Source organism: Oryzias latipes, chromosome 6, assembly GCF_053564925.1.
Source record: "Oryzias latipes strain Hd-rR chromosome 6, Olatipes_Hd-rR_3.1".
NCBI classification, from domain to species: domain Eukaryota; kingdom Metazoa; phylum Chordata; class Actinopteri; order Beloniformes; family Adrianichthyidae; genus Oryzias; species Oryzias latipes.
The window spans coordinates 25,335,404-25,361,522 of record NC_136242.1 but is presented as its reverse complement, the minus strand read 5'-3'; the positions used below and the strand labels follow the sequence as shown (position 1 = coordinate 25,361,522).

General features: G+C 37.5%; 1 long non-coding RNA gene across 1 annotated transcript in view; it reads right to left on the bottom strand.

The window, feature by feature from the left end:
- The window catches only part of LOC144992470 (uncharacterized), a 57,219-nt gene that overhangs the window by 6,172 nt on the left and 24,928 nt on the right, over window positions 1–26,119 (bottom strand). Inside the window, exons 2-4 of the long non-coding RNA XR_013656445.1 lie at window positions 4,683–10,777; window positions 4,485–4,569; window positions 3,803–3,962 (exon numbers count right to left, since the gene is read on the bottom strand). This is a non-coding gene — a long non-coding RNA (uncharacterized LOC144992470). The remainder of the gene's footprint in view (window positions 1–3,802; window positions 3,963–4,484; window positions 4,570–4,682; window positions 10,778–26,119) is intronic.

Below are 26,119 nucleotides of genomic sequence, written 5' to 3'. Positions count from 1 at the left end.
TTGGCTGACATTAAGCACAGTTTCCGAGAAGACCAGGCCAAGATTCATCAGGCTCACATTGTGAAACAGTCAAGCATTGTTTTCCCCACATAGACTGTCCATCACACACCATCACCCATTCTCTTTTGGGTGTTTGAATGTGAAAACTTTACACCACAGTCAATCCCAAACACCCACAATTTTCACAAAAATGGTCTACGTTTTTTGACAAATTTTTACTTTCGTTTTATTTAATGGATATTATCTTTTGTGTTTTGGGGCAAAAATGCGCCAAAAAAGTCACAAAAATATTTTACACTATTTTTAATTTTAGATGTTTGATAATCTTTACCATTTCATTATGTTTTTGCTCCACAGAAAGTTGTTTTATTTGAGCAGCTGAAGCTTCTGAGTGAAAAGAATGTTTTTCGTTGACTTTTGGCACCTGTTATAGACCCACTCAGATGAAAATGTTTTTTTTTTATGTTTTTAACAAGTTTTTGTGACATTATTCTAATGATGGAGGACCTATAAAAAGAAAATTAAGTTCAAAATTGTATTTTTCAGTATTTCTTTATTCATATCAAGAATTACGAGCAGACGTTCATTATAAGCTTGTAGGTGTGATGTAGACGGTAATACAGCACGCCACTCTGCTGTACTAGCTCTCTGCCATTCTGTTTTTTTTAATCAAAAAATAGATCCATGTGCATCTTCATTTTCTACGTGCAATCTGGCATCTGGGTCCAAGCTGCTAACTATGTATAAACAGTCCTGCCCACAGTCCTGCCCACAACTACTGCAGAAACTATGTTCTAGAAAACAACACAGGTTTTTGGATTTTGGCTACAAACAGCATAATCATAATTACAAACCACTGGCAATGCCAAATAAATCAAAAGAGGATCGGAGTGGGACTTTAAGATTCCAGATCAAGGATGTTTTCTTTGATGGCATGATAAAGGAGTACAGAAACTGTAACAGTTTTTGTCATAAATGGTTTAAAGCACGTCCTTGGTACATTTCAAGGGTATATATATATTCAGTTTTTTGCACTGTACAATAACAGCTTTTGATAAAAAAAAGGAAACAAACTTTAAACTCAAGCTTTTGAATGTCTCTTTTGTATCAGTCTGCCATCAAGCAATCATCTGGTAAAACCCAGAATCCGAACCAAAAAGGGCAAAGCAGCTTTAGTTGCTCCTTTGGACACTGTAGGAACCAGCTTCTTAATGAGCTCAGATTTTTCCCATCTGAATTTTCCTTTTAATTCAGCTCTTTTCTGGCCCCTTTGTTTTAAATTTTTTGCTTAAACTGCTTTGGTGAACTTTTTCTTTTAGTCTTTTTTAGATTTTTTATTTTGCCTTTATTTAATTCCCCGTGTGTTACAAAAAATGTCTTCTCTGTTAAGCTATTTGAATTGCCTTTGTGTAAAAGGTGGCATACAAACCGAGCTGTTTTACCAGAAGAGTGACTGATCTCCATAAAAATGGGTGGTAGTGGTTAAGCTTTGCATTTAGTACTCAAAATCCATAAAATGTTTTCACAATGGGAAAAAAACATGAATCAGTGTTTTGAATGACCTTTAGAAATTTAGCACATAACTGAGAAACAGGGTGGGTACTAGGGTGGCATGTATTTCTGAGCCATTATGATTCATGAATTGATCAAACTTAAACTTAAAAATAATGATTTCTCTTTTACCTTGAGTGAGTTAAATGTAAATCCAGCAGAGTTAAAAAAATACCCCACTGGCTTAGAAAAGCTATTGCTATTTATAGCAACAACAAGCTATTACCAAAACTCAACTTTTTACATGTGGCACAAAAGGGACCTAAATAACCCTGAAAGTCATATTTTGTGTTCATGGTTGGCCTAAAACTCACAATTTCCACAACTTTCTTTTTATGAATGCACATATTGATGCAATAAATATGCAATAAAAGCAAACATTCATGGATTCATGTCAAACCTTTGGTTGGGTTTTTACTGTAATGTGTGTTTTCTGTTTTTAATGTTAAAGCGTTTCGAGCTGTGCAACATGCATGAGAAGATAATAAATAAATAATAAATAAGAATAAATAAAGTTTGATCTGATTTTATGTATCTATGTGTTGGAATCAGGTCTGGATGTGCTCCCTGAGAACATTTGTCACATGTACCTGTGTGGGGGGGGATTGACCCATTCGGATGCTGCAAGTTTTTGGGTTGTCTGGGCCCATAGAGGTTGGTAAAAGGGGCGGCTTCATCTTAAGGGGATTGCAGGGATCTTGAAGTTTACCTTGAGGCCTGTGCGGCCACATAATGAGAATGGAACATACAGTTGTTTGCATGTGGTAAGTCTATCGAGAGAAAAAAGCATGAACATTTTCTCTCGATAGGCTCACCTAATGTTGCTATTTTGCACGTGCCACCTGTGCAGGATACGGCACACAGCCTGTATCCACTAGTAAGGGTGGTTGTGATTAAATCATAAGGTTTGAATGTCAAACTAGTAATGTACAGTGACTAATACAAACTGGATGTTGTGTTTCTGTGTGTTTTACCTTTTTTTTTTTTTTGCCATTTTTAAATCCCAACCACTTTAGGCAGCGGATTCTTCTTTTTAGAAAGTCATTTCTTCCCACTGTTCCCTCATGCTCAGTACAGTACCTAATCCTTTTTTCTGGATGCGACAAATTGGTGCCTTAATTTGACCATTCTTAAAATGCAAATATACCAACCTGCTTCTCTTTCGGCTTTTTCCCATCAGGGGCCGCCACAGCGAACAAGTCGCATGGTAAACTTGGCAATGTTTTACGCCGGATGCCCTTCCTGACGCAACCTTCTCAAAGCAACTGGGCTTAGGACTGGCACAGAAGTAGAGAAGGGAACAGGGAGCAGCCCGGATTCGAACCTGGGTTTCACGGACGGAAGGCCCCGCAAACCAGCACGAGCTAAACCGGCTATTGTTTTTTTTTCTTTTTTTTTATCTGTTTCTTTCTTCTGAGCACCACAAGATAATTAAGTGTGTTTTATTCAAATAAACTAAGTTCATTTTATACCAAAGGGGAAAAAAAGGAATTTATTTGCAACAACAATATGAGAACACAACCAAAGTTTAAAAACATGTGCTGAAGATTAAACCAGAAAGCTGTTTTCCTAAAACAGCATTTTTGTTTGTGATTACACACCTTCCTTACTTATTGTGCTCACTTTCTGTACTTAGCAGGAAAAGAAGAAATCCTTCTAATCCTAACAGGCAGGCTGTGTAGTCAAATTAATGTATAGTAATGTTGGATTACTAGAATTTAGGCAGTTGTTTTGGTTGTTTTTGTTCAAGAATGTGAGCTGCAGCATTATTATTTTGCTAACTTAGAGGGGGGGCAATTACAAATTATCACACAAGGGAGTTGGGGTGCCACTTGAAAGTGCAGTGCAACACAACAATAATCAGCTTTATTAGGGGAAACACAAGATGGCTAAAAACAGGGGTTAAATATTCCATATTTATTGGACAATAGACACGGTACAAGGAGGCTCATACTGTTTGAATAAATAAACTGAATCTATTTACACATGCACAGTGGCAGCTAATTAGTGCTTCATCTGAAATTCTGTAAATGTGCAGGTGAGAGTCCCTTTTTTCCAGTGCTTACAGTTTCTGTACGGCACAAAATGTTGTTTTGCAACTTCAGTTCATAGACTTTCACTGCCAGTGGAACAAATTCTGTTCAGCCCCAAATGGAGTATTCAGAGCAGTGATATAAAGTGCCTCCACGTGACTTGTGCAGCTTAATGTATTTGAGCCCTCACATCGCCCTGTATCAGCACTTGGTATTACCTTCAGCGTGTCAGGGAAAATCCTTCTTCTTGGCACCATGTAAGGAAGGATAGGACCTCTGAATCCTGACTGTCAAAATTCAAATGGACCCTTTGGGAGTTGTGTCGTTCATTTATGTTGAGTCAATATCTGGCAGCTTGGTCCCCTCATTGATTATGAGCTGCAGAGGAAGAAAAGGGGGACAGCATGTGGGCCTTTTGTTCTTTCTCCTGAAGGAGGACTGCCAACAAAATACCTCGCCACAATTAGAATCCCGATACATCAGCTGGACTTTACTTTATAGGAGCACTAAAATGTTTCTTTTTAATGAAAAGGAGAGAAAGAAAGACTATTTGCATAGAATTAAACATTTTCGTTGTTGTTTTTATTTTATTTTATTTATTTATTTTGCTTAAAGAAAAGGCAGAATTCAGCATTCAGACAGTTGGTCCTCATACCAAGTTAAACAATCATGCAAATATGCACAAGACAGGCTTTATTATAAGAAAAAAAGATCAATGATAAAGGTCACCCCTGAAGATCAGGGCATTTGTTTAAACCCACAGATGATTGCTTATCAGTGTAAATTAAGACTGCTTGACAAAGCAGGGAGTCACGCAGGCTTCGGCGGAGGCTGGAGAAATGAACTTCAGCTTGATCTGTCAACTTCCATAGCCAACTGATAAATGAATAAGCTAACAACCTGTCAAAACATTAGCCAGTGAACGTCTAGGGACTTGTGGTGCTCGAGCATTGTGCTGAATATGGCACCCTTCCTTTCCAATGAGCTGTTGGCACAAATAGAGTTGGTGAAAACAAACAAACGACGAAAAATGATGCCCAGTCTATCACACTTCTCCACGAAACTTTAGCAACAACATGAATATTTTAATTTACTCACACAAAACATCCCGTGGATGCTGGAATGAGCCACAGCAAAATGGGAATGGGAATGAGGTCAGATTTCACCCCTGCATTCATTCAACGAGGCACCGTACCTGTGTTTAATGTGAGCGGTGTACAGAAAGAGGGATGGATGGATTATTGGATAGATGCAGCAAGTAATTCAGGCTCTGCATGGAACCTAATGAGAGAAAGAATTCAAAGAACTTCTTTTTTTTTTCCCCTCCATGTTGATGGCTTCAAGATTTCCATGGAGCAACTGTGCCCTCCAACAGGTCTGAGAAGTACTACAGCACAGCTTTGGAGGCCCGGCCCCTCATATCCCAAGATGTTTAAGTTCAAATGTGTACATTCACTAAAAGCCTGCTGATGTCGTCACCAGGGATCAATATTTTCTTTGTGTGGCATTTAAGTATGGTGGTAAATGGTAAAACTAAGGATTTATCCCAAACAAAGCCATGAACTATGGCAAAGTACAAATTCTAATTAATCTCCCCAATCAGCTTGATGAACGAGCTCTGCCAGGAATATTTTCTACAACGTTGGGTTTTAGCTTGCTGATATTGCTCATTCTAATGTGTTTTACTTTAAAATCAACAGTTGTATAGGGGGAATCTTTTGGCCATACATTTTAACTATGTAACAAATTAACGGGTCAAAATAGCACAGTGAAATATATAATATTTGCTTCTTTTCTTATTGAAAAACGTATTAATAACAAAAGAATTTATAACAAATCGTTTAGATAACGTTCAGTGCACATAAAATGTTTTTTTTCCTCTCTGGATTCCATTTCAGCTTCTAAATCGACTTTTTTTTTTTAAAGCAGGAAACAATGGTGATGACTGAATTGGTTTGGAGGGGCTTGGCACGTTTTGAAATATCTAAAACTTCAAATAGTGAGACTTTGTGGACATGTTGCATGTTTTATTCACCTTTTGTTAGCCTTTTCAATTGATGACCCCATTCCAATCATCTTCCGATCTATTTTTAAAGCGTTCCCAGTTGTCTTTTAATTACGATAATGCTGTTGTTTGCCAAAATAAAAAAAACTTCATTTTCTGGTACATAGTTTCTGCAGAACTGCAGATCATTGGAAATTTGCCTCAAAGTTGTAAGCGGGACTGTTGGTTTGGAATATAGCCCACCTCCCTTCCCCACCCATTTGCTGAAAGGTCTCAATTTAAAAGCTCTCCTGCTAGCTTACAGCTCTCGCACCCTACCTGAAATTATCGGTGCAACAAGAATAGCGAGCAATCTAGAAGCCATCCAGCAGTACAGTTTTTAGCCAGATGCCAGTTTGGATAAGGAAAACAAAGACTTACATGGATCTAGTCGTTTACAAGTCTACAACTCATGTGTGAAATGGACATTTTTGTGAACACACTTAGCAAATTTAAAGATTCTTGTCTCAGTCTTATCCCACCTCACAGTGTAATTTTAAGTTGTCTCAATGTTTAATCTACTTGTTAAGATAGCTATATATTTTTGATTGATTGTGTTGTTTTTCTATTAATCCCATGAGTTTCAAAGGTCATCTGTTTATGCACATAACAGAGCCAAGACTGGCTTACCCAGATTTCCGATTTGGCAGCAAGCATTTGCTGTGTCTCTCAAGAGCTGAATGAGATGATTGGGCTCATTAGCTGGCCAGATATGGAGTGAGAATCCACCAGATTTGCTTGTTGCTAAATATGGATGAAGGCTTTGACAAATGGAGAGAATTAGGGCTGTATAATGTATGGGGTTTATACGTCCAGATCGCATTTCCATTGTCTGGCTGCCTCCGAAAAATGTGTGCTGTCATGGAAAGAGCTGTAGAGATGCAGGTTTGACATTTTCCAAAGGCTTGTACTGGAATTTTTAGACCAAAGCATCTGATAAGCTGGAACTCCATCTAAAAAAGGTGCATTTCATTATATGGAGCAACACCTCGGACAAGTAAATATGGACTGTAAAAATAGGAATGACGAAGAAGGCAGCAGATGTAAATGCCAGATGATATCTGGAACAGGGATTTGTTTGCGACAAAAGCGATTCATATGAACTTAACCTACAGAAGCTTGTTTGAAAGTGCATTTCAAGGCCAATGAGTTTATTTTTAAACTTTATGGCAGAAAATCAAATATAGTAAATTTAAATGAGTTATAAAGATTAAGCCTGCTACTTTTACTTAAACTATTTTCTATTCATGATTATGTCAATGTCAATAAAACATCACCACAGATTTTGTATCGTTAATGTAATAAGTTACATGGTACTTCATGTTATCACTTAACAATAACTTTGCTCTTTCAGGTTTTTTCTGTTAGCTTTTAAAGTGAATAAAATAAAAATTATATTTGGGCTCTAAATTGTGTCTGCATGAATCATGCAACAAATAATACAGTCTTTGTTTTCAGTAAAAGTACATATTCTCCCCAGGCTGCAGGATATTTGTACTACATAAAAATGATTTTCACATCGGTTGTTTTTGACAGTTTCAAGCAAAAAAAACTCTTAACCAGGAGGAAATATGTACTTTTTTTTTTTTTATCTAAGGCGGTTATCCCATCATTCTGTAGACTTTCTTTAATAACCTATCCCAAAGTTCAGTTTGAGTATTTTGTGCTGTGCATCGAGGAAGAAAAATATTTTTGTAAATTCTGTCCACAGAAGCTGACCTTGTGGAATGTTTGGGACACTCTTACAGCTATAACAAGAGGGCTGATTTTCTTTGATGGAGTCTGAGGCTCTCTCCCACTGTTTTTCCAACTAAAATTGTGCAAGTGGTGCATCATCTCAGCTCTAGTGCTGCGCATATGTAGTAATGTATCTGACCTGGCCAGGGAAGCCACTGGACACGAACATATCAACAGATTTTTGAAGCATTTTAGGGGCAAAAAAAATCCAAACACAGAAGGGTTGTTCCAACATATTTCCTCTGTTTTTCCTTTTGGTTGTAAAATCTGGTCATTGATTTTAGTGCCTCATAATTATAGTTTTCATTTTCTCTAGTAAGTCTTTTCGATGTGAAGCCATGGTGCTGAAATAAAAGGCCTATAGATTCAATGATTGAGTGACTGGGTTTGGCTGAAAAGTACTGCCTGCTCACCCAGAATCTATAGTAGGTAAAAAATTAAAAAACAAAGAAAATCTTAAGAGCAAAAAGCAAAACATAAAGCAAAACATTTGTGACTCTCACAGTTAAGACTTCCGCATTTTGCAGAAACAATTAACTTTTTTTTACAGACCTATTTTTTATGTTGCCTAAAGCTTTTAATCCTAGAATTTTTTTGTTTGTATATATTTATTTCTTAAAAAATTGCCCATATTATAAATTTTCTTTCATGTTTGAAACATTCTAACTTAGGACTTAATTTAATAAAACTGTACATGTTAAAGAATGACTCAACACACCTGAAAATAATGGCAGGAAAAAATGAATTTATTCATTCTAGCAGCTTGAGAGCATGCAGAATGTGTACTTTTGCCCTCTAAAATGTCATATAAACAGAGAAACTTTCCTCATGCAGCATGTTCTTTCCTCCCCATAGGTGTAGTACCTTAAGGAATTTAGCAGTGATCAGTATAACCACATGCCACCATTATGAGAACAATTAACTCCTGTTCCAGGCCTGCAAGGAGACACGAGGGATTTGCTTGTTCTGTGGAAACATACAGCAGGCTTTGTTCTAAGCGTCGCTTTATGTACCAAAATATCCAGTCCCAGTCCTATTCTGCAACCATGTAATGTACCTGGTGCTCCAATCAAGTGGACTCCAGCTCTTTTTATCTCCCTCCGTAAAGCTCTCAAACGTTTTTGAAAGCACTCTCTATTTGTGACCTGGACTAATTTAGTTTAGCTGTTTCTATTGGCTAATAATACAGAATATGTCTAATTTTAAGCTACAGATTTGTGTTCCATGTTTCATGTTAAAATTGTTATGTAAATTTCTTCACAAGCATTTCCATAACCAATATTGTCTAAATAAATCACTTTCGATTCCTTCCTAGGGTAGTAATTTAGCTGTAACATCTAACTTAAAGACACACAGGCAGTGACACACTGTAAACCCTGACAATACATAACAATGTAACCATTAGGCTATTTTATCTATTTTTAATTAACTCTCAGTTAATGTAAAAAAAATATCTACTCTAAGAATTCTGCCCACAGAAAAATGTCTTAATAGTTCAAATTGCATTTAAAGGTTTAAAGCCTTTCAATTAAAGATGAGTCAGAATCAGAATCATCTTCACTGTCTTTTGCTTTACAACAACAAAATTAGCATCTGCTCCTTAAAACAAGAGCTTAGGAGAAAGTTTAAAATGAATCAAGCCATCAAAACTTTATTTGTAAAGCACTTTAACATCTACTAGAGATCCAAAGTGCTGCACAGGTAAGATAAAATACAATTAAAAGCAGAAATAATAAAATATAACAGTAGCTGTAAAATAAATATTAATAAAAACACTAACAGATCTGGCCTAATTGTCATCTACTCTGGTGTTAAAAAATCCAAAATATCTAAAAATATACATGGATAAAATGAAACGTGAAAATATTGTATGAGTAAATCAAATTAAGGAAAGGAGTGAATGAACACTGGCATCAGTGCAAAAGGTTGTGCAAAGAAAGATAGTGAACAGTACTGACTGATTATGTTGCAGATTTAAACAAATTCTGTGTAATTTTATTTTGAATTGTACTATGGACCTGATGTTGACAGCTCTAACAGGGTAAGAGAAATCTTTGTGAGCTTCTCTAAAATAGTGAAAGCTGGAAATGATCCACCAGGCTGTTAAGAGAGCAGCCCGTGATCCTCCGGGCTGTGTTGATTACTCTCCTTAGAGCTCTCCCGTCTGAGCTCATTGTGTACTATACTACTATACAATACTTCAGGATGGTCCCAATAGTGGCTCTGTAGAAAGTTATTAGCAGCTTCTCCAGGTTTTTTTCTCCTGAGCACCCCTAGTAAGTGAAATCGCTGATGGATTTTTTTTTCTTTTGCCATATCTGCTGGCTTTGCAGTCCAGAAGAGGTCCCCTGTGATCTGAATGCCCGGATATCTGATAAGAGTAGACTTTTGTTGTAGAGTGGGGCAGGGGCCGTACCTGTTGTTTCTTTAGTTTTTGTAGGGTTTAGTGGAAGAATGCATTCACAGTTGGATGAGTCTTGGTGCGAAATGTCAAAATGGTGCAAATCTCATAAATCTTATTCCAGGCTTTTTCTTTAACAGCAGCTGAAGTTAATTTCTCCTTCATGATCACTTTTCAGATGATTGGCACTTCCATGAATTAAAAATAATGCTTCCCATACGTCACGACCAAGTCCAAGTCCCTGATTGATTAAAGTTCAAATGATTTAACTTTTAACAGGTGTTCAATGGCCTCGCGTTTTGTACACCATGCGTGGTGATGCACGAACAGCAGAGTTTTGAATGCGGAAGTCTGTATGTGCGTTTACATAGACTTTTTATTGGAAGTGGTTACAACTTGAACACGAGGTTGGTGTGAACGTAGCATTAGGGTGGAAGAGATGAGAGAGTTAGTTCTGACAGATTGTTGGCAGTCCGACAAAAAGTTCTTAAAACTTGACGTGAAAAAGTCGGGGTTTGTAACAAACTTTAAGATGGAGGCGGAGCCTGTGGCAAATTGGTTTCCATGGGGGAGCCTATTAAAAGCTGGAGTGACGGAGGCAGGGCCTGTGATAACCTGACGGAGGAATTTAACAAACAGTTGTGGAGTCACAAATTGTTGGAGCTCTGGACAAAGCCTTGGATTTCACGATCCCGACCAACATCAGTGCAGCAGAATAATCCAAGTTTGGCATCTTTGTTTCATTCATTTTCAGAAAACATGCTATCTCCAACTACATCTGTGCAACAGATGTAGTTATGTGGGGGGAAAAAAGAGAAAACCTTATTCAAAAGTAGCTATCACATCATTGACTGTTTTGATTAAATACTGAGAATGTATTCAAGCATTCACATACCTAATCTCTGCTGAATGAGCTTAGCTGGCCACATTTTTCCCCACTGTGCCATCCTCCCATAATCATCTTATGCTCTTGGACTCTCTCCGGTAGACACAGAGGGTGTTCAGAGTGGTCTGAAAGATAGGAGAGGCACAACCGATGGAAAGACAAAATGAGGGAGAGAGGATGAGCTTAGTCTTTCAGAGCATCTCTGCGTAGACAAAGCAAACTCAGAGAGTGAGAATCATCTTATCAGGCAGACAGCAGACAAATAAAAGGAGACTGTCAAGAAATTATCACTTTGGTATTCAAGCCATGGCTTGCCACAATGAAACAGAGGGACTGCGAGTGGAAGCTCAAACAGCCAGAGAGACAGTGGGAGCTGTTGATCTTTTTAGCCTGCTTACTTCATTTTACTGCAGCACGTCTCCTCTGGAACGGCTGTGTTTGAAATCAGCTCTATACGGCCGAGCTCTGTGTGCCCAGGCATGCCTGTCACACCCAGGAAGAAAAGACTTCACAGATGAATTGTGATTGCTTACATACACAGCTATGCACCAAACATTAATCAAAGGCAGTGATTTTTCTTTCCAGAAGTACTAAGAAACATGGGAAGATTAGATGGAGGTGAAGATCCAAAGTGTAAGACTCAGGGCAGGATGGTGTGAGAACAGAAAAACAAACAATAAGTGACATTTGAAAAAGTGCTGTTGACTCTGTCTAGCTTGGAATGCAAGAACATTTCTTTTTGCCATTCTGGAAGGAAAAGTGCAGCAGCTAGAGATTGTGTGCCTTGTTGCTAAGAATTTTAATGCAAATCACAGCTTGGACCATCTCAGACTCTGACAGGGAGTGCCTGCAAACCTGCCTGTTGATCATTGTAAGCCTTCCATCTGCTCAAAGCTTCCTTTATATGCACATAAGCATATTGTCTAAGACATCCTAAATACATGCACCACTGTGGTCTATATATTATCATGTGTCTTAGCATATTGATTATATGCTTACTGATAAGACAGTGGGGCAAGCCTAACATGGAAAATTCATTTGCATTCATTTGTTCGCTCATCATTTACAGTGCAATGCTGAGGGGAACTAATAGATTGGTTTTTAACTAGACTCACGATAGCAGAAGGGGGAAAAAATCAACTCAGGAGATGAAGGGGCAACGTTAGCAGGCCTGCCAAGTCAGAGGAATATTTGGATGACAAATGTGCATACCCCGTCACCTTTCTTTGTTTGATACAGACGTTTTAACTTCTTTTTTCGCTGTGGTTGACTTTCATGGCAGAAGTGATTTGTAATTAATGGGAGTTTTTTAACTCATCTATATCCCTGAACCTTGACGAGACCGATCGATATCTCTGCCTGTGGCCAGTTTTGTGTGATTGTGCTCCGTCTCACTGCAGCACAAGTCTGATGTCCCACACAAGCAAGAATAGCAACCCATGGGAAAGATCCAAATTGATAAAAACTGATGTTTTTTTATTGTCATTTTGTAAAAAGTTGACTTTTTTTACGGTGGCCCTGAACTACAAATCACAACAAATCACTTGATGCAAAAGCATATTACAGATCACAACAACAATAAAAAGCACAACAAATAATAAAACAACATTATTACGTTTTAGAAATCACAATTCTGAAAAAAATGAAACAATAAAAATGAAACGAAAGCAATTTCCAGAAATCAAAAGAAAATTTTGAAAAATGAATCAAGGAAGAAACCAGAAAAGGGATAGGTACTGTGGGACATCGTTGATTGGATGTGCCAAATAACTATCGGTTGAAATGATGGATAAACGTCATGATCCAATCAGCGAAGTCCCATAGTACCTACCTTTACTGATTTCTTCTTTATCTATTTCTTTTTTAACATTTCATTTTAATTTCTGGAAATTATATTTGTTTTCTGAATTGTTTTATTTTTCACGTAAACCAGAAAAGGTAGGTAGATCATGGCATTTGTCCATTTGACATGAAGCAGTGCTGGATATACTCTTTTCTAATCATAAAAGCTTTATTAGTATTAATTTCATTTTATTTATTTTTTATTGAGTTTTGCCTTCTAGAATTTTGTTTTATTTCTAAATTTATCTAAATTTATCTATCTATATATATATCTATATATATATATATATAGATATATATATATATATATATATAGATATATATATATAGATATATATATATCTATATAGATATATAGATGTAGATATAGATATATATAGATAGATATAGATATAGATATAGATATAGATATTGATATATACATATAATAATTTTTTTTTTTTTTTTTTTATTTATTTATTTTAAATTTATTGTAATCTTCTTAGATTGTTAGTTTGATTTGCACTTCAGGACCACCATACTTTTTCTTGATTTCTGTTCCTGTTTTTTTTTAGCTTTTATATAGAAGTCAAGAGGAAAGAATTCCACCAAGGCACCATCCCTTAATGTAAATAACATTTCTGACTTTCCTTGCTTATAAAGGTAGAAATCTTAATAATAAAAGTGCATTTGTTTGTTGTTGCATTGGTAGTTTTTTTCTTTTATAGAAAAAAGATTCCAGCTAAGAGTAAAGCACAAGAGTTGTGGGCAATAAACCAAAGTTTAAAAAAAAAACATGAGAAAAAAGATGCCCCCACATCGAACAGAGGATCAGCGTCCTTCTTGATGATGACAGCAGTTTCAGGCTAAATTCCCTAATGATTTCTTGAAATGAGAGGCTAAAGTCACATGAAAACATTTACTGTAACATACTAAATGATTTCCAACTAAAAAGCCATTCAGAGAAAAAGTTTCAAGACAAAACAAATAGATTCACACAAGTAAATAACAAAAAAGACTCCTTGTTTGATGCTTTTATTTATTTGTAACCTTTCTCTTTGAATCTTCACTAATTTGTTTTACAGAGGTTTAGGGATGTCACATTAATCACTGTCGACAAGTAGCAAGTTTCAATTTGTTGGAAACAGCTTTTTCAAAATGAAATGTGCATAGAAGCAGAATACATTGAGCTGTCAGAAACACATTTCCGGTCATCTCATCCACACCAAGCTCTTCTGATCACTTGCCACTAATGAACACGCTGCATGCTCAAATGAACAGCATTCATCCTGTTTGATATCAGACTTTCCATCAGATCAATTTAAAGCCTTTTAAGACTGCGTCTTATGTGGCAGCGCACAGAAGAAAATCTGAGCAGAGGAAAGAAGAGCGAGCACAGGACTACTATTATGTTCAGGCATATGGTGGACATTAATGTGGCATGACTGAATGACAGAAAAAACACCACTTCATCATCTTAGCAGATGTTAGATCGGCTTGACCTCTCAAACAGAAAAAAGGGGACGGTTGACAGAAATTGCATTGGTAGAGTTTTTTTTGTATCATATATAGTGAAAATACATGACAGATAGAATACAGTACTACCAAACAGTCACATTGAGAAGGTCACACAAATAAAATAGTAATGTTGGAGACAAGGAAGTGAAATGTGGTTTTGTCATCACAAAAAATGATTCATCATCCAACATTTTTCCTCCATCTCTTTAATATTTTCCTTTTACCTGAAAAGGTTGTTCTCATGACTTTTTTTTAAATTTTTTACAAATGTTTTCATTTTATATTAGCCAGACAAAAACTATCACCATATTTTCTGCACTTTTGATTGCACCGGATTATATGCATTTACACTAATACTCAAACTTGTTTCCAGCTTTTACCAAAAGAGACCGAAACTTTGACTAAGCGCTAAGTTCCTCTCGAAATTGCTTCAACATCAGTAAGCAGAACCAGAATTAATCCATATATAAGGCACTCGAGATTATAAGACGCAATGTTGTTTTTAAAAAAAAAAGGGTGCGTGGTGGGGGGGTGGGGTGGTGGTCTGGCTTGGCTTGGGGGGGTGGTCCCTTTGCCTGTGCTGGGGGGGGGTTGGCGGGGGGGCCCTGCTCGGGGGGGGGGGGGGGGGGGGGGGGGCAGCGGCGCTGGATGGGCTGCCCATCTACACCTGGGGCTGGGATCGGCCCTTCCCTGGCTCTGGGACGGGACGGGACAACCCTCTTGGGGCCCCCGGTCCCTCTGGGTGTCATCCGCTTCGGCTGCGGGGTCTGGGGTGGGGTGGGGGGCTTGTCGGCCCTGTCCTGTGGTGGGACGTTCCTTGGGGGGAGGGGTGGCCCACTATTGGTACGGGACGGGGGGGGGGGTTGACAGGTCGGGGTCTCCGCTGAGGCAATCGGCGGTTGCCCCGGCCGGTTGGCTGCCTCGGTCCCGTCGAGGCCTGACCAGAGCTCTTCTAGAGCCGGCGTTTGGGGGTGGGGGCTTGGGCTTGCTCTGGGGGGGGCGACACTTTCTGGCTCCTCTCTCTCTGTGTGGGGTGGGTGGTGCTGGGCCTGGGGTGTCGGCGCCTCCGGGGGTGGGGCCCCTGGGCTGGGTGGGCCTGGCCCCTTTGCTGGGGGGGCTGGGGGGGGCTGTTTGACCACTGGTGGATAGTCTACCAGCTGTCCCCAACTTACCCCCTTCCTCATATAACCTCATATTAGGGTGAGGGGGTGGGGGGTTTAGCCTGCGATGCGCCTTGGGGGGGGGTTACTTGGCGGTGGCCCCCCTCCTATGGTTGCCGTATGGAGTGGACCCCCCCCCCCTCTTTCGGTTTTATTTGCACCTTAGACATGTAGGGCCCTTGGTAGGGGGGGGTGCTTGGACATCACTGCCAGCAAGCAGCAGGCGAAGGAAAATGGAAATCTTTGCTCCGGCAACATGTTCTTTAAACCTTTGTCCCAGGGAGGACAAGAAATACAGAAGTACTATCACAATGCTTGTATAGTGTGCAAACCTTATTGAAAATATAGTTAAAGAACTTGTTTTTATATCATATTGGCTAAAAATGACTGGCCAGTTTGACCAACTGATCACTTGTTTGGTTGAAGAAACTCTACACTCTATTGACACAGCTGTCAATAAGCAAAATAAAGTTCACACAAAGTCATTCAGATCATCTTTTGAGAAGAATGGGTACAGCTGGGTATCATCAGAGGAGGAGTGAGACATAATGCAATGTAAATGGATGGTTGAGCTGGTATACACTGCACAAAGAAGTAGTCCCATCCCTCAGCCCTGGGGGAAATCATGTGGAGATGCAGTGAAGTAAGAATGCTTGTCCATGCCATTGCATCTTAAAAGAACACCGTGTACAATTCAAACCAAGTGTGCATCATGCATAAAAAAAAGGTTTCTAGGAGTAAAGACAAGAAAATACTATCGCTTACCATGTCACTACATACAGAAAAGTCAAGTGGAATGGGCACCTAAAACACATATGAGGCAACTTTAGAGCCATTTGAGTAAAGTTATCTGAGACGTGCATTAGTTGTGGGTTTCGTTGCACAAAAAACAAAATTTAAGATATTTGGCAATCATTGATTAAAAGAAAAAAAAAGAACCAAAACTGACCAAAGATCAGCTTTTCTGTGTGGAAGTCTTGTTATCAGACTTTAAAATGAACCCAATTGACGATAATTGAAGGCAATGAATGGATTATTTGTGAATCAATGAATAAAGGGGAAAAAGAAAGTGTGAATGAAAACACAGGGCATGTAAGCAGTGCATGTTAGAAGTTAGAGTTTTTTTCTGTATTATAAATGATTTGTCACAGTCCAGAAAGATGTAGAACGATCAAGAAGTCCCCTGATCCACAGAGAAAATAGTGTTCTAAGGGTTGATGGACTTTATTACTTCAAGAGTTAAATAATGTGCTGTTTAGTGGTATTACTTAATTTGAGGATAGAAAGTCAGAGAATTGTTAGTTAAGAAAACTTGTGTTTTATGACTTTAGAACTGTTTCAGTGTCACTGATGCTGTTGTAAAGAGCTTTTGATGAGACTTAATTCCAACCCTTGAGATGAACTCTGACAACTATCGCTCATTTTCTTTCAGACATTTTGGGTGCAGCTTTTGAACGGCTTTTATCTGCCATGTCATGAGATTGGTTTGAGCAAGCAGCTTTAGTAGAAATGACTGGCTTTTCAGCCATAAGGAAGGTCAGTGTAGCAAAACTATTAGTGCATTGTTACCTTCTAGTGAGAAAAACAAGATGAAACAGTGCTGAGGAAAAGCAAAAGCGAAGGAAATAGACATGAATGGTATTTTTGTTAGTGGGGTTGAAACAAGAGTAATTATTTAGTGTAATTGAAATAATAATTTACTGACTGACAATGCTCCATGTGGTTATAATTTTTGACTTCCCTTTCCTTCTGAGCAAAACATATGAACAACAAACAAAGAATATATTTTTACTCAGTAGTTATGCTGTATTTTAATATGTGTTTTAAGTTATATCTCATTGTTTAAAAAAGAAAAAATACTTTACCCAAACAAATATGCAGTATATCCACACTTAATTGACATGCACATATACCAAATTGACTTTTGACTATCCAAACACATATACAGATCCTTTTGCTCTGTGAAGAATAGTTAGAAACTGCCTTAAACTTTTATTACACTAATGGTTTAAACTTAATTCACTAAGCATGTATTGTCATCTCAAAATTATATTACATTTGAAGACAGCACAGCCAAGCTATTTTCCTCACAGTTTATTCTCATCCTCCCTTTTTTCTGTGCATGTGTGATCTGCTGAGCAGGCCTCAGAGTTATCTCCATTTTAACCTTGGAGCTTCTCTCCAGCAGCAACCTGTGGGTGTGATTTTCACATCATTGTCTATCGGACGATCTTCTGAATATGCAAATACAGGGTTCATATACCAAGCCCATCTCTGAGCTCGTTGGTTCGGACTTTTGAATGCACCATGTTCATCTGTCTGTCCCCTTCGTGTTTGTACGAAGTAAAACCTCCACAAAAGATAAGTAACTGTCTCTGAGTCATTATTCATTCATTTCTGTGTGCAGGAAGCTGTGGGTACCTAAAAATATTCCTGTTTTACAGTCCTGTTTAGAACCACCAGTTTCCTCACATTGCTCAGGGTACATCAACAACTTACTACAGTATTTTTCAATAATCAGTAATGCAATAATAGTTACAAGAAAAATACATATCCTAATACTAATGTACATATTATAAAAAAATGTCATAGGTAATTTAATTAGATGTTTATTTAAAATATTGGTATGTGAAACAATAGGAATAACTGGTATTATTTTTCCAGTCCTTCTTGATGACTTTACTATAAGTTGCTTTCCTACATCTTGCTTCAGTTAGGTTATATTGTAGGAGTTCACAGTAATTTCACAAACTTATTTTAGAATTTAACTGCATATTTTGCACACGAAAAAGCTCTGTTCAATTTTGTTTACCTTAAGTACTCCAAAAGTATTTTCTTTCATGAAACTGTAATCACTTAAAATTGTTAAATTCTGAACCGCTACACATAAGTTTGTCCATAAATTCCAAGTCCTTCACACAAAAATGATAAAGAATGGTGTATGGTTCTGGACTTGGATCAGATCTGTTTTTGTTTTTTTTGCATGTTTCATATAGGCAGTATATGAAAGGACAATTTTCAATTTCATTGTAGCTCTGATGGTGCCCACCACTTTCTGTGTTTGTATGAATCACTTTGGATTGAGTTTGTGTGTGAAAGTTGCTATGTAAATACGTTGCCTTGTCTCTATATCTCAGCCAAACCTGTTGAGATCAAGGAGAAGCTCTTTGAACTCCTTCTGAGCGTCTTACTTAGCATTGCATTTCCCTGGCCATCGGCACCGCTGTTAGAAAATCTTGAGTTATATTCGGCCAAGTCCTGTCTTTGAATCCACACATTAAACAGACATCTGTAAAGTGCAAATATCAGAAGCCCCTGATATCAAAGTGATGCTGAAACACTAATTCATGCTTTCATCTGTTCCAAGCATGCTACTGCAAAGCCATTTTAGCTAGTGCTTCAAACAAGTATATGAATTTTTTTTTAGTTGATGCAACAAATGTGTATTTTTTTTGTTAGGCACCTTGTGTTCGACAACACAGTGATGAATATATAGAGTGAGTGAGTGAGTGAGTGAGTGAGTGAGTGAGTGAGTGAGTGAGTGAGTGAGTGAGTGAGTGAGTGAGTGAGTGAGTGAGTGAGTGAGTGAGTGAGTGAGTGAGTGAGTGAGTGAGTGAGTGAGTGCAGCTACTTTACTTCTGAAAAATTTAAGGTTTCCCTTTTTCACTTCTGTTCTTTAATCAATAAACAAGCAGATTGGTATTAGGAATAGCTGCAACAATTGTATGAAGTCAAAATATAAATATACTCAGTAAGCACAAAGCCTTCTATTGCATAATTAAAAATTAAAGTCAATACCAGAAATGCTTTTCAAAGTAAAGCTGTGTTCGTTGACCTAAAAATAAAATGAAAAAGCAGTCCGCCAAACGGCTTTTTCTTTTTCTTATTCAACACCACTCATTCTGTCACTTCATTAAAATGATAAAGAAAATGGAATTCGACATTTCATTTTCAAAAAGTTCTCTTGTAAATGTGTGGTAAAACTCAATTAGAAATATCTAATTGACAATTAAAATGGATTAACAGAAATGCATTTCACTTTGACAATGCAACTGCATCAAATGACTGCCCCGCCTCCCTCCTGGAAATGCTGACTGGAATTGAATTATGCTACACTTTTGCAGGTTGATGTGAAACCAGAAATGCAATCCCATTTTTGCATCATCACTTTAATTATGTCACAGAATAAGCAATGTTTAAGTAGAAAATGAAAAAGCATTTTAGAGGATTATTTCTTTATTTTGTTTTTTTATACATTTGGCGCAGATTTATTTTGAAAATGAAGAAGTGTTTCTGGTATTAACTTTAAATTTTAATTATGCAACAGCAATGCTTCCATATTTTGCAACATGTGTGCAATGTGTTTGCTCGTTTGTATCTGTTATAATAATAATGTAATAATTTGTTGATCTTCCAAACCCAGTTATTCCTGTTTAGTGGTCATAAGGATGCTGGAACGTACCCAGCTATGCAAAACAAATGATTATTACCCTCGTATATGAACCTGCAGGAGGGAATGCAGAGGTTAAGTGAGGGCACGGAGGAAGCAGCGGAGTGGGACAAGCCGATTGGAGTCGCTGCACTTCTGCACTGTCAGATCAAACCGCCTTTTCTGGGCATCAAAGTCACCTGCTGTAGTGGAGTCTGCTGTGATAAAGATGCCACTCTTCCTGCTTCCACTTTCCAATTATAATTACAAATGTATATAAGCAGCTTAACTGCATGGACAGGGGTTTTCTTTTACAGGCGAGGGCGTGGGAGTGTCAGGGTAAAAGCGGAGCTGGTGGATACGATAAGACTATGTGGCACTTTTTCTAATTTTATTTGTTTATTTCCTCTTTATTATCTATACCTACACACATTCAAGTACTCCAGTTTCCATGTCCATATGTCAAATACATATGGAGAATAAAATAAAAATGTGTGCATTCAATCTTAGTAAAAACTAGTTTTAAAAGCTTGACTTTTGGTGTTTGACTGATTTATTTAATTTGTCTCTCAATTCTTTACTAACTTTTTCAGGGACATTTTGCTTCCTGTTGTACGAAAGACAATGTTCACTGTTCAACTTGATCACCTCTGTCAGCCTATGAGTATTCAATAATACAGGGAGAAAAACAGATAAAAGCACAGAGCAAAAATAGACTGCACGTATTCTACTCCTTAGTCTCGGTTGAGCATTGCAATCCTTCAAAAGTTTGGAAGTCACCTTGTATTCGGAGAAAGTGAAAAACAGCTGGTACGATGTGAGACAATGCAGTTCTTTTTTTCTGCTTAAGAAACTTCATAAGTGAGATCAAGTGGTCTCCAGGCTGGCAAAGGTAAAGTAAGGCCATCTATCTTTTCGAAATGGGAATCTGACTAAGCACTTTAGAAAAGTCCGTTTATGAGATATTCTTAGAATGTCATTAACTCAATAACATTTTTTTTTTAATTTTCTTATTAGTTCACAGATGTCAAGAAGAGTATGTTCACTGAGCCATCAGCTAATGGGAATCCTTCAAAAGGGTGCAAATACTGGTCTAAATAATGACAAGAAGGCCCATTGTTGTGCTGAGTGGTGACAAAAACAAGGTTTATTCCCAAATGGAAGAGCAGGGGAGTTTATTTTGTTTTCAAATTGAAGGTGGACAGTAATTACATTTAGTCTCATTAGTCTCTCTCCCTTGAATCGGCGGAGTCATCAATGTAATGTATGTGGCTTTTCCTGTTTGGGCGAAAATGGATTTGTGCTGCATTAGCTGATGAGGCAGGTAAATTACATTATGCCCCCCAATGTGATCTTAATGTCAGGGATTCAGGGATGGAGAAGCCCCAGTATACAGCTGTTAGTGTACATCCACCATGACACAGTTTTATTTCTTTTTGTAACTTGGAATAATGTTAGAAGGAATTATTCAGCTAGATGTTTTTAGGTAAAAGAAAAATAAAAAAAAAAATTATTATTTTTTTTATATGTTCCAAAATTAACATTGATGGAACGTTTGCCTACAATGAAAACAAGAAAACCGGCTCACGCCTAAGATTCACAACAAAAATCTACTTTTTAAATTGGAATAAAGTAATTTCATCATTTTTACAAAGGTTAACATTTTCCTTTTCAAACATCCTCGCTTGACTTCCTCTTGAGATGATTTACTAGATGATCTACTCCCATCTAGATACTTTTATAAATTCACACACAGACATACATGTATATTCAACATCTATCATTTTGTATTGTTTAAATATTTCAAGAGAAAATGCCAACAAATGTTCTTGACGCAAAGTAATTCCAGGTGTTAACAGGTTTATTTGACATTCATTGGGACAATAGTTATTGCACCATCTGTAGAAACCAAGCGTTCTCTTACAAGTCATTTGGACACAGGTGCGAGAGATAACGAGTGTTGAAGTCTTTAATTCTTACCGGTGTGCTTACAGAAAAAATAAAAACAAATGCTGAAAGCTGAAAAAAAATCATCAAGAAGCATTAAAAAATGTACTAATAGATTCTGACTTCCATCTAGATTGTATTTAGTTTAATCAGTACCCGTCTGGGGTTCACTTGGTATTGGGCCACAGAGAAAATAAATGCATAACATTTTTCTTTTCATATTATTACATATGTTTTATTTGGGAAAAGTCACAATTTCTCTTCACCACATTTTATTATTTTCATTATTTTTCAGAAAATTTCAGAACCACATCTATGACTGATTGTTAATGCTTGTCAGGTCGCTCGCCTCGGTCACGTGTCTTAAATACATCCACTACTTTTTTACAGTGGCTGTTCTGGACAATAACATTATTGCTAAATAGAAATCCTCAGACAGGAAAAGGTGGCTAGATTAAAAAAAAATGTCTTCGTAAAATTTAGTTGTACAAAAAGATAGCCAGTGAGGAAACAGAAAAAGCCTTCAAAGTAAAGCAAAACCGCATTCACCAGACAGAACCAGCAGTCTTTACTCAAAATATTGGGAGAGTTGTTCTTACGCACTAAACAGAAATGTGGCGACCCACTCCCTAAAGTTTTTTGCGGATGCCTCTATTAAAATGTATCTAGTTATATTTTAAAAATAAATTTTTTGTAATGTTTATATAATTTTATTTTGTTCTAATCATTAGTCAAAACGTAACATTTCGACAAGCTGTAGTTGACGTCTTGTTTTTTACCTTCCCCTTTGACGGTAAAAAGTAAAGTTTAGGGATCACATTAAAATGGTCCCACATGCATTCTAGTTTTACAGACAGTTTGAAACTGTTTTTCTAAAATGTTAAGTGAAACCAGAAACTTAGAAAAACATAAGCCAAGGCAACCTCATAAATGCAGCTCCATGAAAGTATTTTCTGACATTAAACAGGTACATGGTTTGGGACCACTGAGTGTAAGAAACTTACAATAATCTTGAGAAGTGTATTAAACAAAGAAAAATATCCCTGAACTAAAGGATTCATGACATTTATACAGGTTCAAGTCTCAGGTCTAGTCCAATAAGATAAATTCCCCATGGTAGCAGCCAACTCTTCTCAATTTTTGGACAGAAAATGGTCTGTTTACAAAATACCTATCAATTTGATGCAGTATGTATTCATCGTGCAATGCCCAGAAAAATAACAAATGGAATGAAAAACATGATTGCTCCATGTGGACTTTTTGCCTTGTAAAGTAGTAGGATTTTCACAAGCATTACAAGATTCCAATATTGATAGAATGTGTCTTGCCAAGGTGCAAGAGTCCATCTGTTAGCAAAAATAGCATCTTTTACTGATTGGGTTCAGTCATGATGGCACTTAAGATTGCCTGAAGAGCTCCATTTGGTTCCACTTGGTTTATTTGATTGAACTAAATACTCTCATGACCTTAAAAAACAGACACTTAATTCAAATAGTCATCCTTTAACATGTGTTTTTGACTATACAGATGGTCTAGGAATAAAAAATTAATCCACTTGACTGCCCAGGTCAAGTATTGCATAAAAAGCGGGAAAAAATTGCTTAAAATTCATCTTTCTGTCTATGCAAAACTGCTCAACTCCCGTTTAGGCTTACATTTAGGTGTAAAATTGTCTCAACTTCTGCCTGTAGTGATTAACTGAGAACATGCTTTGCATTTGCTTAAAGCGCTGACATTTAAATTTATGTTCCAAAATGATTTCACAGTTGACATCAATCAGCTATAGCTGTTGGAATAGCACAAATCAGACACGTCAGTCTAAGCCATTATTTTACCAGCAGATGAGGGAGAAAAACAGCAAAAAAATGACAAAACTGATAATTATAACAAATAAGACCTATTTGGAGTAAAGTTATTCTGCATTTTATTATTTTAACAAACTGAGAATTTTTTAGAGTTCTTGAGGCCAGCAAAACAATAGTTGCATAAACATATGAAACAAACATTGATTCTGTCTGTTTAGTTGTGTTATTGTTGCACAACTGCACTTGAGCAGAGCTTGTGAAGGCCACAAGAGCCCTTTGGTACAGTGGTCCCCAACCTTTTTTAGGGCATGGACCAGTTTAATGTCAGACAATATTTTAATGGACTGGTCCAAATGGGGCAAAACCTTTAACAGTAAACATCTTGTTGAACATGCCAAGGTGCCCAAAACATTAATGATGGCAATCACGCCAAAATAATGAACAGAGGTTATTTGGAAGATTTTAAAAATATGAATAAATTTTCAACAATTTCATGATGTTGAAGAGGTTACAGGTTTTTTTTGGGATTTTTTTTAGGTCACACAACCCCCAGCCTTTGGTTTGTGTGACCTTGTCAGCAAAATATGCCCATAGACTTAATTTAGGATAACTAAGATCATGTCAGAAGTCAGAGCTCTGTCTCCCCTTCTTGTCACCAGTGGGGACCATCTCTTGAGTACTGAATGCACTAAATCTCCCAGCAACCCCAGCGCACAGTTCTTGGATGCCACAGACCTGACTCTCATTTGTTATCACTCACAGTACACTTAAGCACTGCACTGAGCCTCACTCAGTGTGAAGTATTGTTTGTGCCACTCTGCCTCCAATACCTGATCTTCTGCTTTCCTGACCCTGTTTTGTCTCCTACTCCGTTTGCCTGTTGCCTGCTCCGAATCTCGCTGGGATCCTGACTACTCCTGTTTCTTCTCTGATACTCCCATGCTCATTATTGACTCCTGCCTCCCTGACCTTGCTTTAGCTTTATGGACTTTTAGCTGTGCTAATAAAACCGGCTGCAATTGGATCCAGCTGTCTGCCAGTTCTTGTGACAGATGGATTAAGCCCTTCTTCGTGATCCTCAGGAGAAGCTTAGTAAACACAAAGTTTGGGGTCATGGTTTCTCTCAACTCAGGATAACTTAGAAAAACCATCTACACCCTGAAAAAACAAAACAAACACTATGCGAATGTAAAACTATTTACTCTAAGTGTTTCAAAGTGACCCTCAGGAGACTATGAGTGCTACCAAAGCTTTCAGCCACAAGTTTTAGTGCAAAACACATCAACTGGGACCAAACCAATGAAAGGAGCCATTTCGAGAAAAAGGTAAGTCCAAGAAAAAATGGGACATGTAGCCCTGGGTCTTTTCACAGCTCTTGGACTTTTGGTGGGAAACAAAATGTCTTCTAATTTACAGAGACAGCTCCTTGTGACAAACAACAAACACACACCAGAGGTCCTCTGTGAGAGAGCATAAGCCTGCAACCAACATACACAAGCTCTTTTCAAACTGCCCTTTCATGCTGCAAGTGATGCCTCTCTTCCTTGTCAGTGTCTTGTTTTTAAGTATGCTTTTCCACCGGTGAGCTGACAACCCAGGTCGTCCTAAAGTTCAACTTCAAGTACAAGGTGCAAATATTTTGAGAAGATTGATTTTGAAACACAAAATCCCATAATGAGAAAAAGGGTCAATTTCACACCCAAGTGGAATTGAATAACTTTTTTTATTTTTATTTTCTATGTTAAAATAATATACAGTTTAGGTATGATTGTTTCAGGTCCACATCAGATTTAAGACCTTCTGTTTCATGTACTTGATTACTAATTGCTATTTTTCACCTGATCTAGTTTTTCATGACAAAATATTTAAAACTGGTTTTAAACTTTCATGATCTGCACTTGGAGTTTTTGTAGTGTTTCGTCAGTTTTTGTCATGTTTTGTTTTCCTTGTCAGTCTCACCAGGTTATGGCTGATCATCTACTGCTGTTTTCTTTTTAGTTAATTACCCTCAGTGCATTTAATGCCGCTTGCTCTTTTTTTTCTTACATTCCATCATTCACCTTAGAAGAACGTATACACTCACTCGAGCACAGGTGCTAGCTTACCTTTGCATACATAGCTTGCGTGACTGAATGAAATGTTTCACGTGTTGGTCTGAAAGCATAAGTACGCGTGCACGAACGTTAGTTGTATTATGTCCATGTTTACAGGAATGTTAGTAACATTCGTGTAACAGTGTGTGTGTGGACAGCCTCACCCTCCTATCCCCCCTCTCTAACATCCCTCTCTCTTCTTCCCTTCTTTTCTTTTCTGTCCGGTCCAACAAAAAACTGTTATAAATATAATTAATCTCAGTGCAGTTTAGTATAAATTATTCTGGTGTGTCAAAAGATTCATAACCCCATGATGTAAAAGTAAAATATGTCCAACACAAGAGGCCTTCAGCTCTCATGTGTTTGCTTAGCTGTTGGACAGGACAAGTTAAAAAGAAAAAAGAAACAAACAGGCTTTTTAGTAATGCTAAATGGGCAATAGATGCATTGGGACAAAAAGTAACAATCCAGCAAACCTTTTTTGTGCTGAAAACAGGTTAAGTATTTATGATTTATCGGGTTTTTGTTCCAAAATCTTTTAAAAAACTAAAAAAAAAAACACAACCTCAAATTTGAATTGTCTATTTTTTGCTATTGTAAAAGGCAAGCTTGTCTGAATACCAAATAGTCACTGTATTTGCCACTCCTTTGGAAAACTGTGAACTTACTGAAGCATTACAAGTGCCACCCACAG